General features: G+C 45.4%; 1 pseudogene; it reads left to right on the plus strand.

The window, feature by feature from the left end:
- The first annotated feature begins 8,785 nt into the window (after positions 1–8,785).
- On the plus strand, positions 8,786–8,903 carry LOC124712608 (annotated as a pseudogene).
- Positions 8,904–12,864: the final 3,961 nt, after the last annotated feature.

Consider the following 12,864-nt stretch of genomic DNA (forward strand, 5'->3'; position numbering starts at 1 on the left):
ATTGCCAGGGGGGCTCCGAACAAGTCCCCAGGACGGCTTCCCAATTGAATTTTACCGCGCCTTTGCATACCTCATGGGACGGACCTGGATTCAGATGTACAACGAACTCCTGTTACCGCAGACTGAGATACCTGCCGAATTCACGGATGGTATCATCATCCCAATACCCAAACCACGCGATCGCAGAAGGCCAGGAGATTATAGACCACTCACTCTCTTGAACTGCGACTATAAGATTTTCGCACGCATCCTTGGGGCTCGCCTGCGGTCTTCAATTTCTGATAGACTCCTCATAGATCAAACTTGCCTCGGCGGTAAGAGTAACGTACATACGGCGCTCGGTGACTACCGAGATATCATCGTATTAGCAGCGGCATGCCGAGTGCGTGGGGCACTCGTCGCTATTGACTTCGATCATGCGTTCGACAGAGTGGATCATACGTTTTTGCATTCGGTGATGGGCAGATTGGGAATCCCACAGGCCTTCATTCAAGTGACCATGCGACTGTTACACGGCGTGCGATCAAAGGTCTCGGTGAATGGGCGGGGCACTGACTACTTTGTTATTTCAAGGTCAGTTCGTCAAGGTTGCCCCCTTTCGATATTTTTGTATGCAATGGCTTTGGAACCCTGTCTATATGGTCTCCGAAGACGGTTGGAGGGAGTGCCGTTGCCACAACTGACCTTTCATTGCCGCGCTTATGCCGACGATGTGATGCTGGTGGCACGGACAGGCGAAGAAGTACGTACGGCGTTGGCATGGATACAGCGATACGGGATGGCGACAGGAAGCGTGCTTAATCTACAGAAATCACGCTGCATGAATGTCGGTCGAGGATTACAACCGAGGGAGGAAGGCCCGCTCATGTTAGTTAAGACCATAAAATGCCTAGGTATTACGTTCCACGCGGATGTGCAGCGGACAGCAGCGGATAACTACCGACGCATATTGAAGCTGATGCGGACAATGGTGCTGTTACAGAAATTAAGAGCGTTGGATACGATTCAGGGGGTGACCTATGTTAACGTATACCTAGCACCGAGACTCACTCACGTAGCGCATGTCCTGTTTATAACGCGCACAATGGCATCACGGATAAAAGCAACTTTCGGAACCTACGTGAGTGTGGGACACCTGTTTAAGATCCAACACACAACGTTTACGCTACCACCTGGAGAGGGTGGACTTGGTCTAGTGAACGTATATGAAAAGGCACGGGCGTTATTCGTCAGTACGATTTTCCGACAGTGGCGCGGTCAATTTCGCAATATCTCGGGTGCGTTGGCCGATGTACTAGCGCCCACTTCAATGCTGCCCCCCAGTCATTGTGGGCCATATTTCACCGAAGCTGTCACATTTCAAGTCATTTTGTTTGGAGCTTAGCTATGTCAGAGATTCCTTCCCAACAACACGACTATCGACGACGCGAGATGTATACCAACTCTTACTGCGCCGGTGCCCCAGGAATACCCTGGAAAAGAAGTACCCAGACAAGAACTGGGCACAGATATGGCGCGTTATACGGAACGTTTACCTCCCAACGTCGGTACGCTCAACATGGTATGTGGTGGTAAATAGGAAGTTCGCAACGAATCAACGGCGGCACGAGATTCATTTGGCAGACACTCCACTATGTTTAGGCTGCGCAACAGTGGACACTGATGAACATCGTTTAGCATGTAGTGGGACGGTTCCAGTGTGGCACTTGGCACAACAGATATTGGCGTTCCTGTTACGCTCCGCCCCTCACACAATTTCATCAGACACACTTTTTTCCCCCAAGAATCTTATTTTCCGGTCCAAAAAACCAATGCAGTGACATGGGTACAGGGAATGGTGGTGGGCTACGTGTATAACGAATCGGAAAAGGACAAAATTGATTTTTGGCATTTTGTCCTGGATGGACACACGAAGCTGCAACAGCATAAGAAATATGGACAAGACTTCGCTAATTACTTGCGACTTACATTCACCGACCCGCCGGCCAGATGGGGTGTGACGGGTGGGAAATGAGATAGACGAAGAAGCCGAGATAGACATCGATCACACTTACGGACCCTTACTTAATTTCGAGACGACGACCCAGTCTTACACCATCGTCTGGAGAACGAATCGATAGATGGCTCTCTTGCTCTATCGAACGTCGGGTCGTGAGCAGGTGTCGCCCCCGACACGAATTTCATTTCATTGCTACAGGAATCTTTCTTTCGTATTTGTACCATCCGCAATGTCTTCATGTCTTTCATTTGGGCATTTTCAGTTTTATTCATTTCCTTAATTAATTAATTTTCTAATTAGCCACTATTTGTCAACATATGGACATTGTAGACACTATTTATGGGGTAGTACAACAAAATGTATGTCAGCAAAGGTAGTAAGCCTGACATTGGGGGGAAAAAAAAAAGCGGTAGCGTGCGTTATTTCTGTTCATAATGTCAGTGGATCGAGAGCAGCTGGCATAAAATATTTTTATAGCCTCTTCTGTCTGAATGCTGAAGACGTGAATATAATGGTAGGGCAGATTCAATCTATTTAGCTTTCTCACACACCTATATCAAAATTTAAAAAAAAATCTTGTTCGGTCAGAGCGTTAGCTTCCCTTTCTAATAAAAAAAACTGAGCGAACGGGTAAACGAACAAGGTGAACGCGTGTCGTCGGACGTCCGCCCTGACAAAATTCAGTGAACAATACGGAACAAAATGGATTTTTTTAAAAGTATTTGGCGTTCAAGTCGCTGGATCGAGATCCGTTCGTTAGTTTCTTTTTATTTTCAACACAGTCATTTTCTTTATTATTTATATTACAGTTGATATAATGGGAAAAATACGTGTAATCGGATGAACTTTTATTAAATTTACAATGTTATTTGGCAATCTACTAATTTTTATTATCACAATAATGTAATATTCATAACTATCGACTAGTAAACGACCAAACGCATAAAGTCATCCTGAAACTGTATGCTTGTCCGTGTCTTCAAAACTGTTCGTATTTAATCGAAACAGAACGAGAAATTGCTTCTCGGAAGACGCTATTAAAATACACTCGATACTGCATAACCAATTATCAGCGCCGATTTTTAAGAAAATGCTGCGTTATGCATGGTTTGCTTCCAAACTAACGTCTGAAAGAGAGGTTTCTGAAAATGTTAACGAGGTCTTTTTCCACGGAAAACGTCAAAAGACCTTGCGTATGCGGAAACATAGCATTTATTCAACGCAGCTGGTGCCGTTTAACTTTATGTTTTCCATGTTTTTACGAAAAATACCATGCTGCAACTTGTACTTGTAATGTCGAAAGTGACGATTAATTGTACGTCTTTCGAAAGCCGTCTGTGCCGGTCAAAACTTGGAGGTAACAAGTCGTTTCGGGCTCCTTCCACGTATAAGGGATTTCTCAAATCACGGACAAGCATACATTTTCAGTATGACTTTATGCGTTTGGTCGTTTATTAGTCGATTATTATGAATATTACATTATTTGTGATAATAAAAATTAGTAGATAGTCAAATAACATTGTAAATTTAATAATCCGTTCGCTCAGTTCTTTTTAATAGAAAGGGAAGCTAACGCTCTGACCGAAATTATCTTGCGATTTTCTTGATAACGCTTGAGAAGTACTCGCTACTGCTTACAGATTTTGTTGTCCTCATGGAGTACTACGAGTGTACGACGTTTACAGTAAATCCGCGTTCCAAACGTCGGGGCCTCCCCCTTGTTAGACGGAATGATCATGTACCATCCGCACATGCAATCAGATTATGGGTGAAAAAGTTTGAAGCAACAAGACATTCTCTTATGGTGAATTTGTCAGGAAGGTTCAGAAATTGTCGCTCACTGGATCGAATAGAGGAGGTGCAAAATGCTGTAACCAACAGTCCCAAGCGTTCTCTGATACAAATTGCGGCAGTAGTGAGAATGTCCAGTCGTAGTGAGCACAGAATTTTACGAAATGATTTATAGTTGCAGCCGTATAACACACAGGTTGTGTAACTGTTACACGAAAGTGATCATGAAAAGCGAGTGATTCGGTCTATTGAACTGTTGATTAAAATTAGTGACAGTGAACATTTCTTAAATTTACCGTTACTGGTGCGAGGATAATACTCACGAACTCCATCATCGCACCTTGCACAGCCAGAAACTCTGAGTGTGGTGCGCTGTCTCTTCAATGTGCATAATGGGCCCTTTTTTTGAGGCTTAACATGGAAGAGTAACCTCAGTCACATCTCAGCTCTGTGCTGCTGTGGTTGACACATTCCTAGAACCTGAACTTTAACGATTTCCTACAAACGAGTATTATTTTCAGCAAGATGCTGCACAAATTTCAATGGCAGCAGCTGCCAGAGTGTTTGGTAACCACATCATTTCATGGAATGGGGACATCTCGTGGCCTCCCAGATCACCATGCGTATCGGTCTATGATTACTTTCTTTGGTGGTTCCTAAAACACAGGGTGTATGCTAGACGTCTGCACACAACTGCGGAAGTAAAAGACACCAATCGTGTAGAAATCAGGATTATTCGTAGACAGATGTTTGATGGCGCAGTGAACGATTTACAAATGGCTCTGAGCACTATGCAACTTAACTTCTGAGGTCATCAGTCGCCTAGAACTTAGAACTAAGTAAACCTAACTAACCTAAGGACATCACACACATCCATGCCCAAGGCAGGATTCGAACCTGCGACCGTAACGGTCACGCGGTTCCAGACTGAAGCGCCTTTAACCGCACGGCCACACCGGCCGGCAACGATTTACAGCCTCTCTATATACTACACCATCATTCGTAAAAAGCCTCAGTGAACTTCCGATGTTATCAACAAGGTCATTTATATATATTGTGAATAGCAACGGTCCTACGACACTCCCCTGCGGCGCACCTGAAATCACTCTTACTTCGGAAGACTTCTCTCCATTGAGAATGACAGGCTGCGTTCTGTTATCTAGGAACTCTTCAATCCAATCACACAATTGGTGTGATAGTCCATATGCTCTTACTTTGTTCATTAAACGACTGTGGGGAACTGTATCAAACGCCTTGCGGAAGTCAAGAAATACGGCATCTACCTAGGAACCAGTGTCTATGGCCCTCTGCGTCCCGTGGACGAATAGCGCGAGATAGGTTTCACACGATCGTCTTTTTCGAAACCCATGCTGATTCCTACAGAGTAGATTTCTAGTCTCCAGAAAAGTCATTATAATCGAACGTAATACGTGTTCCAAAATCCTACAACTGATCGACGTTAGAGATATAGGTCTACATTCTGCACATCTGTTCGACGTCCCTTCTTGAAAATGGGGATGACCTGTACCCTTTTCCAATCTTTCGGAACGCTACGCTATTCTAGAGACCTACGGTACACCGCTGCAAGAAGGGGGCAAGTTCCTTCGCTTACTCTGGGTAAAATGCAACTGGTATCCCATCAGGCCCAGCGGCCTTCACTCTTTTGAGCGATTTTAATTGTTTCTCTTCTGACTGCTTCACGCAAACGGCGCATAACTTCCAGGTAGTATTCCTTAATGACCGTACGACTCTGAAGCATTCTCCTATTGTAATCGAAGAAATCAATGAGAAGAACTTTCACATGTGGTCGAACTTGTCGAATTTCTTTGGTCTTGACTCTTCAGGCAGTTTCCATTGGAATGATTGGGCCTTGGTTTTAACGTCATACCCGTATGTCAACGTTTCTTCACCTGTTATAACTTCGTTAAGCAGTTATGGATCCTTTTCAACTTCATTCAGCAATTTCTGAGTGATTTATATGCGACGTCATTTTTGGTCGAAAGTCAACAATTTCGGAAGAGAATTTGCTGCCATACGCTTTTTATGCCCAAAACACCCGAAAAAATTGCTTGGCGTGGGCCGAAGGATATGCCGACATCATCAGCAATCTCTCTTATAGTGTTTGGCGATTTTCCACAACTATTTTTTTTTTGCTTCTTCTACAGTATCGTAAGTAATTGATGTGTTAGGGCGTCCAGGGCGGTCGTCGCTTTGATCGTTTTCTCGACCCTCTTTGAAACATTTATACCACTCATAAACTCTTGTCTTACTCACAGCAGATACACCAAAAGCCACAGTCAACATGTCGAATGCGGTGCGGCGCTTTATCTCATTTTTCAAGCAAAATTTAATGAAGATTCGTTGATCCCTCTTTTTCGAAATTAAAAATTCGCCGAACACTCGAAAACAGGTATAACCTTGTGAGATGGCTATTTTTCGATGATGCTATTGGATGTGTTGATATTTGTCAAGGAAAATGATATATTTGAAGTACTGTGGTCAGAGAAACAGTTGTTAGGCAACTGTATCTGTGTCTGCGATGGCAGCACCGTGGAGCCGTAGAATCTTTGACAGGCAGTAGTGGATAGCTGCAGTATGCAGCAGGCAAAGTTTTTTCGTTGAGTGTACAGTGTAATGCATGGATGCATTTTTGGAACTATGTGGGTTGCAGATAAATTATAATTTATGTCTCAGAACAATGGTTGGATAGCATACTGACATAAAAAAGTTTTGAAGTGATAACGACGTATTATTTGATGAGATAAAAAATTTATTTTTATTTTTTTAGTCTTGTGTTGTTGGTCCGTTTCACCCTTATCGTAGTCGAGTTTGTGATAATTATTCTGTCGATTGATCTTCTGAGTTAATTTGCTGTACCATGGAAGTTATTAGATTAAAAGAATTTTCATATTAAAATCTATAATTGTTTCTTTCACAAATTACTTCCTAACTGAAGTTTTGGAATTTAAAGGTCGAGTCATATATTTCGTTGACATCCTGTGTCAAACTTATGAATTCAATACCCTAGACCAACATTAGTTAATCCTTTTAGTAGTATTTCTTTAGCTGTTGCAAAGTCTTGCTATGTTGCTGTTTCTGCGTTTTCATTTCATAGGTGAGGTTCATAATACTGGATTGTTTTGTTTCCTGTGCGCAACGTAGGTTCTGTCAGTTTCTTTGTTTTGCCAGGGCCATAAGTCAGTGCAGAAATTTTCGTGTGTTTCAGGGTACATTCTTATACATGTCGACATTACAGTTTTTTTTATACAGTTACTTTTTTTCCAACAGTTCGCATTGACCCAGTCTACTTTGATTTGCTGGTTTAATTTGCTTATAAGATCAGTTTTTACATACACAAGGTTCTTTTTAGTTTCTTGAGAGTGATGTGGCTTTGAGCTTGTGGTGTCACCGCCAGACACCACACTTGCTAGGTGGTAGCCTTTTAAATCGGCCGCGGTCCATTAGTATACAACGGACCCGCGTGTCGCCACTGTCAGTAATTGCAGACCGAGCGCCGCCACACGGCAAGTCTAGAGAGACTTACGAGCACTCGCCCCAGTTGTACAGCCGACGTTGCTAGCCATGGTTCACTGAGAATTACGCTCTCATTTGCCGAGACGATAGTTAGCATAGCCTTCCGCTAAGTCAATTGCTACGACCTAGCAAGGCGCCATTTTTTTGCTATGTATCTAATGAAGCATGTACAGTAACAAGACCAATGTTCACCAATTGTGGATTAAAGGTAAGTATTCCAGCAGCTACGTACTTTTCTTTATAGCATTCATTACGTACCCTGTTTCAGACCTCACGCCAGCCTGCGTGAGTTTAAGCGCGTGCCTTTCGGTTACCCGTCACTGTGGACTGGCTGTCTTGTCAGTCCACTACAGAGCTCAGTAGGGCATTTAGGTTGTCAGTTCACATTCCCAGATTTGTATTTAAGATAACACACACTCAAGTGAAGGCTACTCACTTACAACCCTTTCGACTGTCGACAATAAACTAAATATTCAAAACAGCCGAAAATGCAAACATACATCAAGACCATGTGTACGACCAAGATAAAAAATTGAAAATCAGGTGGTTCATACATCTGATTCATTAAAAAATTCCCGTTGCATTTCGATCAACACCTCGTATGTGTGAAGCTAGTGCTAAGTATTTATTTCAGTGGCTATTTTTCATCACATTACGTCCAAACAAATGTAGTAGTCCTAAATTTAAGTAACTTACAAATCTTCGATAAAAACTTTGTTGGCCAGTGCTGTCCCACCGCATGAGCGGCGCGGTCAACTCGGCGCGGGCCCTCAGGGTGTCACAAGTGGTTGTGGCAGCTGCAACACAGCCACAGGTGCCCCGTTAAGGCTGTGTTCACAGTGGCACCAACAACGGTCGCCAGAGGTCGGCCGATGATATCGACCGACAGTGGTCACAGTGAGGCTGATCTCCTTCGTCAGTTTCGTCAGTTTCTGGCACGGTCAAAGAGGTTAGGTTAGGCTAGGATGTATTCTGTGTATGAAGTGGGTTAGATTTTAACCTCTTACGGGGGGGGGGGGGGGGGGGGTTGGATGATACGGCGACTCCTCTGTGCTTGGATAAGAGTGCTGCATAGCAGGTTCAGTTGTTAAACAGACTGCCGAATGCATGTGAATGGCTTTTCTGTCTCGTAAAGAACGTGGCAAATACTATACACACTGTCCTCAGTTATCGGAATAATCAGACAAGTTTTACGAATATATGAGACGACGGCGGAAACGTTCTTTTACATGCTCGAGATACTTCGCTGTGACCTTGAAAAGCAAGTTATAAACACTTTGTTTCGCTGTATTTATTTAAAGTTGTGCAGACGTACATCAATTAACCTCAAATGGCTGCAATTTGACACACGAGTGAAAGACAAGCACAAAGTGTAGTATAAGATACTCTGAATATCTAAAGCGCTTAAAGGTGGAAATACGTACTGTTCACCACATTTGCAAACCACTTCATATTAAGAGAGGCAACGGCCTTGCCGCAGTGGATACACCGGTTCCCGTCAGATCACCGAAGTTAAGCGCTGTCGGGCGTGGTCAACACTTGGATGGGTAACCATCCGGGCCGCCATGCGCTGTTTCCATTTTTTCGGGGTGCACTCAGCCTTGTGATATCAACTGAGGACCTACTCGACCGAACAGTAGCGGCTCCTGTCAAAGAAAACCATCATAACGACCGGGAGTGTGGTGTGCTGACCACACGCCCCTTCTATCCGCATCCTCAGCTGAGGATCACACGGCGGTCGGACGGTCCCGATGAACCACTTGTGGCCTGAAGACGGAGTGCTGCTGCTGCTCATATTGACAGAATCGCTACCCTATTGGCATAAAACGCCAGTAAGCAGTAATAATAATTTGTAGACAACTAATGGCAATCTCCCACAAAAAAGATGCAGTGCAGTAGCTATAAGCATGTAAAATACGCCACACATTTTGCGTGAACAAATTATAATTTGAGCTTATAATCTATGCCTAAAATTTCCTATAAGGATTGTGGCATTTTGAAGTTTCGAATAAACCTGCGATTTCCGTCCATAGATTCCGAACTATATTCCCATTCTTCTTGGGCTAAACTTATGTTTCTCACGTGTCATATTTTGTGTGCGAAAACGTCGGACGATTTGACCGAAGAAAACAAAGCGATCTGAATTTCACCGATTGTCGTCCGAAGTTTGAAGTTCGGGAGATAAGATCGGCTATAGTGTGACCGCGCACGTAGTGGCGTACTGATTGAGAAGATCGGCCGTCTCCGGCCGATGTCGTTGTTGGCGGAATTTAAAGATGTTGGGGCCACTGTGACCGCATCTTAAGCGGCAGGTCACGTGGCTCCGCGGCGAAACAGCGGTAAAGAAGCGCCGCAAACGAGACGGAAGGCGCTGCCAGCGACGCGGTTGTTGCGGAAGGTGGACGGGCTTCGGCACAGCTGCCAAACGGAGCGGCGCCGAGCAGCACAAAACAGCGGCGCCGCTTTTGGAAGAAGTTTCGATTGCCCAAGATCCGCGTAGCGGCGCTCCAGCTAATTCCCTGTAGACACTACTGGCCGATAAGCGATCCGCCATTGGCGCGCTATTGTATCTTCGACAGTTGCATAAACGCTTGCTGTGGCCGCGAACGATCTTTTGTTTTCTGCGTTATTATATTGCCTTATTTCTAACCACATCGACAAGTTTGTAACCCCATCTGCTAGCGATGCGTGGAAAGCAATCCATACATGTTTGTGAAATTAACTCTACGCACAAAAAATTTGTCCCCCCCCCCCCTCCCCAGTGCGCACGCACATATGAATCGTTGAACCCTTACGGATGGCGCACCGCGTCACGAGCTCAATCGTGCTCTGCGCGAGCATAAGTAGCTATCGGTGAGAGATTTATGTTTCAAGCGGGCATTGTACGACGGACATTCAATAAGTAATGCAAAACATTTTCTTATAGTGTCCCGCTGCTTACCTGGGTGGTAACGTGCTCGCCTCCCATGTAAGCGGGCCCGGGTTCGATTCCCGGCTGGATTGCAGATTTGCTCCGCTCAGCGAGTGGGTGTTGTGTTGTCCTCATCATCATTCCATCCTCATCATCGGCGAGCAAGTCACCCAATGAAATAAGACTTGCACTTGGAGCCGAACTTCCCCGAATAGGGGCCTCCCGGTCAACGATGCCATACGCTCCTTTCATTTTTTTTTTTAGTTGTTCAGTTTCGGTTAAAATATGCAGAATTCGTTGTGAGACATTGTCAAATATTCCCGCTTTAGCCTCTATAGTTTCATGAAGTTTCGACAGGTGGCAGCGCGATACGTAACATTCAAAAAGGCGTCTGTAACGGAGTTGCCTTCCAAGCAGAGAACTGTCATTGAGTTTCTTTCGGAGGAAAACGAGAACATCGCCCTGAGGAAGTGTGTTGTGCTACCCTCAGGAAACTGAAGAAACAACTTCATAGTGTTCGTCGTCACAAAAATGCAAACCATCCTCTCCTCCATGACAAAGCAAGTCCTCAACCAAGCCTGCGCACCCGACAGGCGCTCACAAAACTTCACCGGACTGTTCTTCCTCACCCACCGTACAGCCCGGAACTCGCACCTTCCGACTTCCATTTGTGTGGCCCAATGAAGGATGCACTCCACTGGAAGCAAATGGGTGGCAAAAAGAGGCAGTAGCAGTAGCGTTTGGTCGTGCCCGATGTGTGAAGTTGCTGGATTTCTTGGTGTTTCGCGGTGGACTGTTGTTGTTGGTGGTGGTAAGTTCCTATGGGACCAAACTGCTGAGGTCATCTTGCCCTAGGCTTATACCCTACTTAATCTAACTTAAACTACCTTCGTTAAGGACAACACACACACCCATACCCGACGGAGGACTCGGACCTCCAACGGGAGCGAACTGTCCAACGTATCTACACTCATGCTCATAAATTAAGGATAATTGCCGAATGTGGTGCCACACAATGTGGCACTACACAAAACTGGCGCTTAAAGCATAGGCACATAGGGAACACACACGACACAGATCTCTAATTCCAAGGTATTGGTGATAAGTTGAGAAAACTGTCCAGAACCACATGTGCTACAAAACGCCTGTTTCCTGCGCATGTACCCCGACATCAATATGGAATATGATCACCATGCACACGTACACAGGCAGCACAACGGGTTGGCATACTCTGGATCAGGTGGTCGAGCAGCTGCTGGGGTATAGCCTCCCATTCTTCCACCAGTGCCTGTCGGAGCTCCTGAAATGTCGTAGGGTTTGAAGACGTGCAGCGATACGTCGACCGAGAGCATCCCAGACGTGCTCGATGAGGTTTAGGTCTGGGGAACAGGCAGGCCACTCCATTCGCCTGATATCTTCTGTTTCAAGGTACTCCTCCACGATCGCAGCTCGGCAGGGCCGTGCGTTATCATCCATCAGGAGGAAGGTGGGACCCACTGCACTCCTGAAAAGGCGAGCATACTGGTGCAAAAATGACGTCCCGATACACCTGGCCTGTTACAATTCCTCGGTCAAAGACAAGCAGTGGTGTACGTGCACCAATCATAATCCCACCCCACACCATCAAACACAGACTTTCAAGGACATTAAGGGGTTAGTATCTGGTTCCTGGTTCACCCCAGATGAAAACCCGGCGAGAATCACTGTTCAGACTCTACCTGGACTCGTCCATCAACATAACCAGGGACCACTGTTCCAGTGACCATGTACTGTGTTCTTGACACCAGATTTTACGGGCTCTCCTGTGACCAGGGGTCAGTGGTATGCACCTTGCAGGCCTCTGAGCGAATAAACTATGTCTGTTCAGTTATCTGTAGACAGTGTGTCTGGAGACAACTGTTCCAGTGGTTGCGCTAAGGTCCCAAGCAAGGCTACCTGCAGTACTCTGTGGCCGTCTGCGGGCACTGATGGTGAGATATCGGTCTTCTTGTGGTGTTGTACACTGTGTACGTCCCGTACGGTAGTGCCTGCACACGTTTCCTGTCTGCTGGAATCGTAGCCATAATCTTGAGATCACACTTTGTGGCACACGGAGGGCCCGTACTACGACCTGCCGTGTTTGACCAGCCTCCAGTCTCCCTAGTAATCTACCCCTCATAACGTCATCAATATGTGTTCTTTGAGCCATTTTCAACAGACAGTCACCATTAGCACGTCTGAAAACGTCTGCACACTTACTCGCTGCACCGTACTCTGACATGCACCAATACACCTCTGTGTATGTGGACTGTTGCCAACTCCACCATGTGACGACTGCAGGTCAAATGCACCGCATGGTCATACCCCGAGGTGATTTAAACCCGCAAACCGCCCATAAGAGCGTTGTTTCACCATGTATCAGCATTATCCTTAATTTATGAGCATAAGTGTATAAGCAGTGGTGTAAAACACGTAGGCACGGAACAAGGCAGCAGAATTATGGTCGGAAAAAGATCCTAATTGAGAGCGACCAGAGACGTATTTAATGTTTTGTGAATCAAAATCGCTTCCAAACCCGACAGGAATTGCTGCAGGTAGCGAATGGAGGTCATCCCCACCTGTTAGCGAGAGAACATTGCGACGGTAGCTA

This window comes from Schistocerca piceifrons, chromosome 8, assembly GCF_021461385.2.
Source record: "Schistocerca piceifrons isolate TAMUIC-IGC-003096 chromosome 8, iqSchPice1.1, whole genome shotgun sequence".
Taxonomy (NCBI): domain Eukaryota; kingdom Metazoa; phylum Arthropoda; class Insecta; order Orthoptera; family Acrididae; genus Schistocerca; species Schistocerca piceifrons.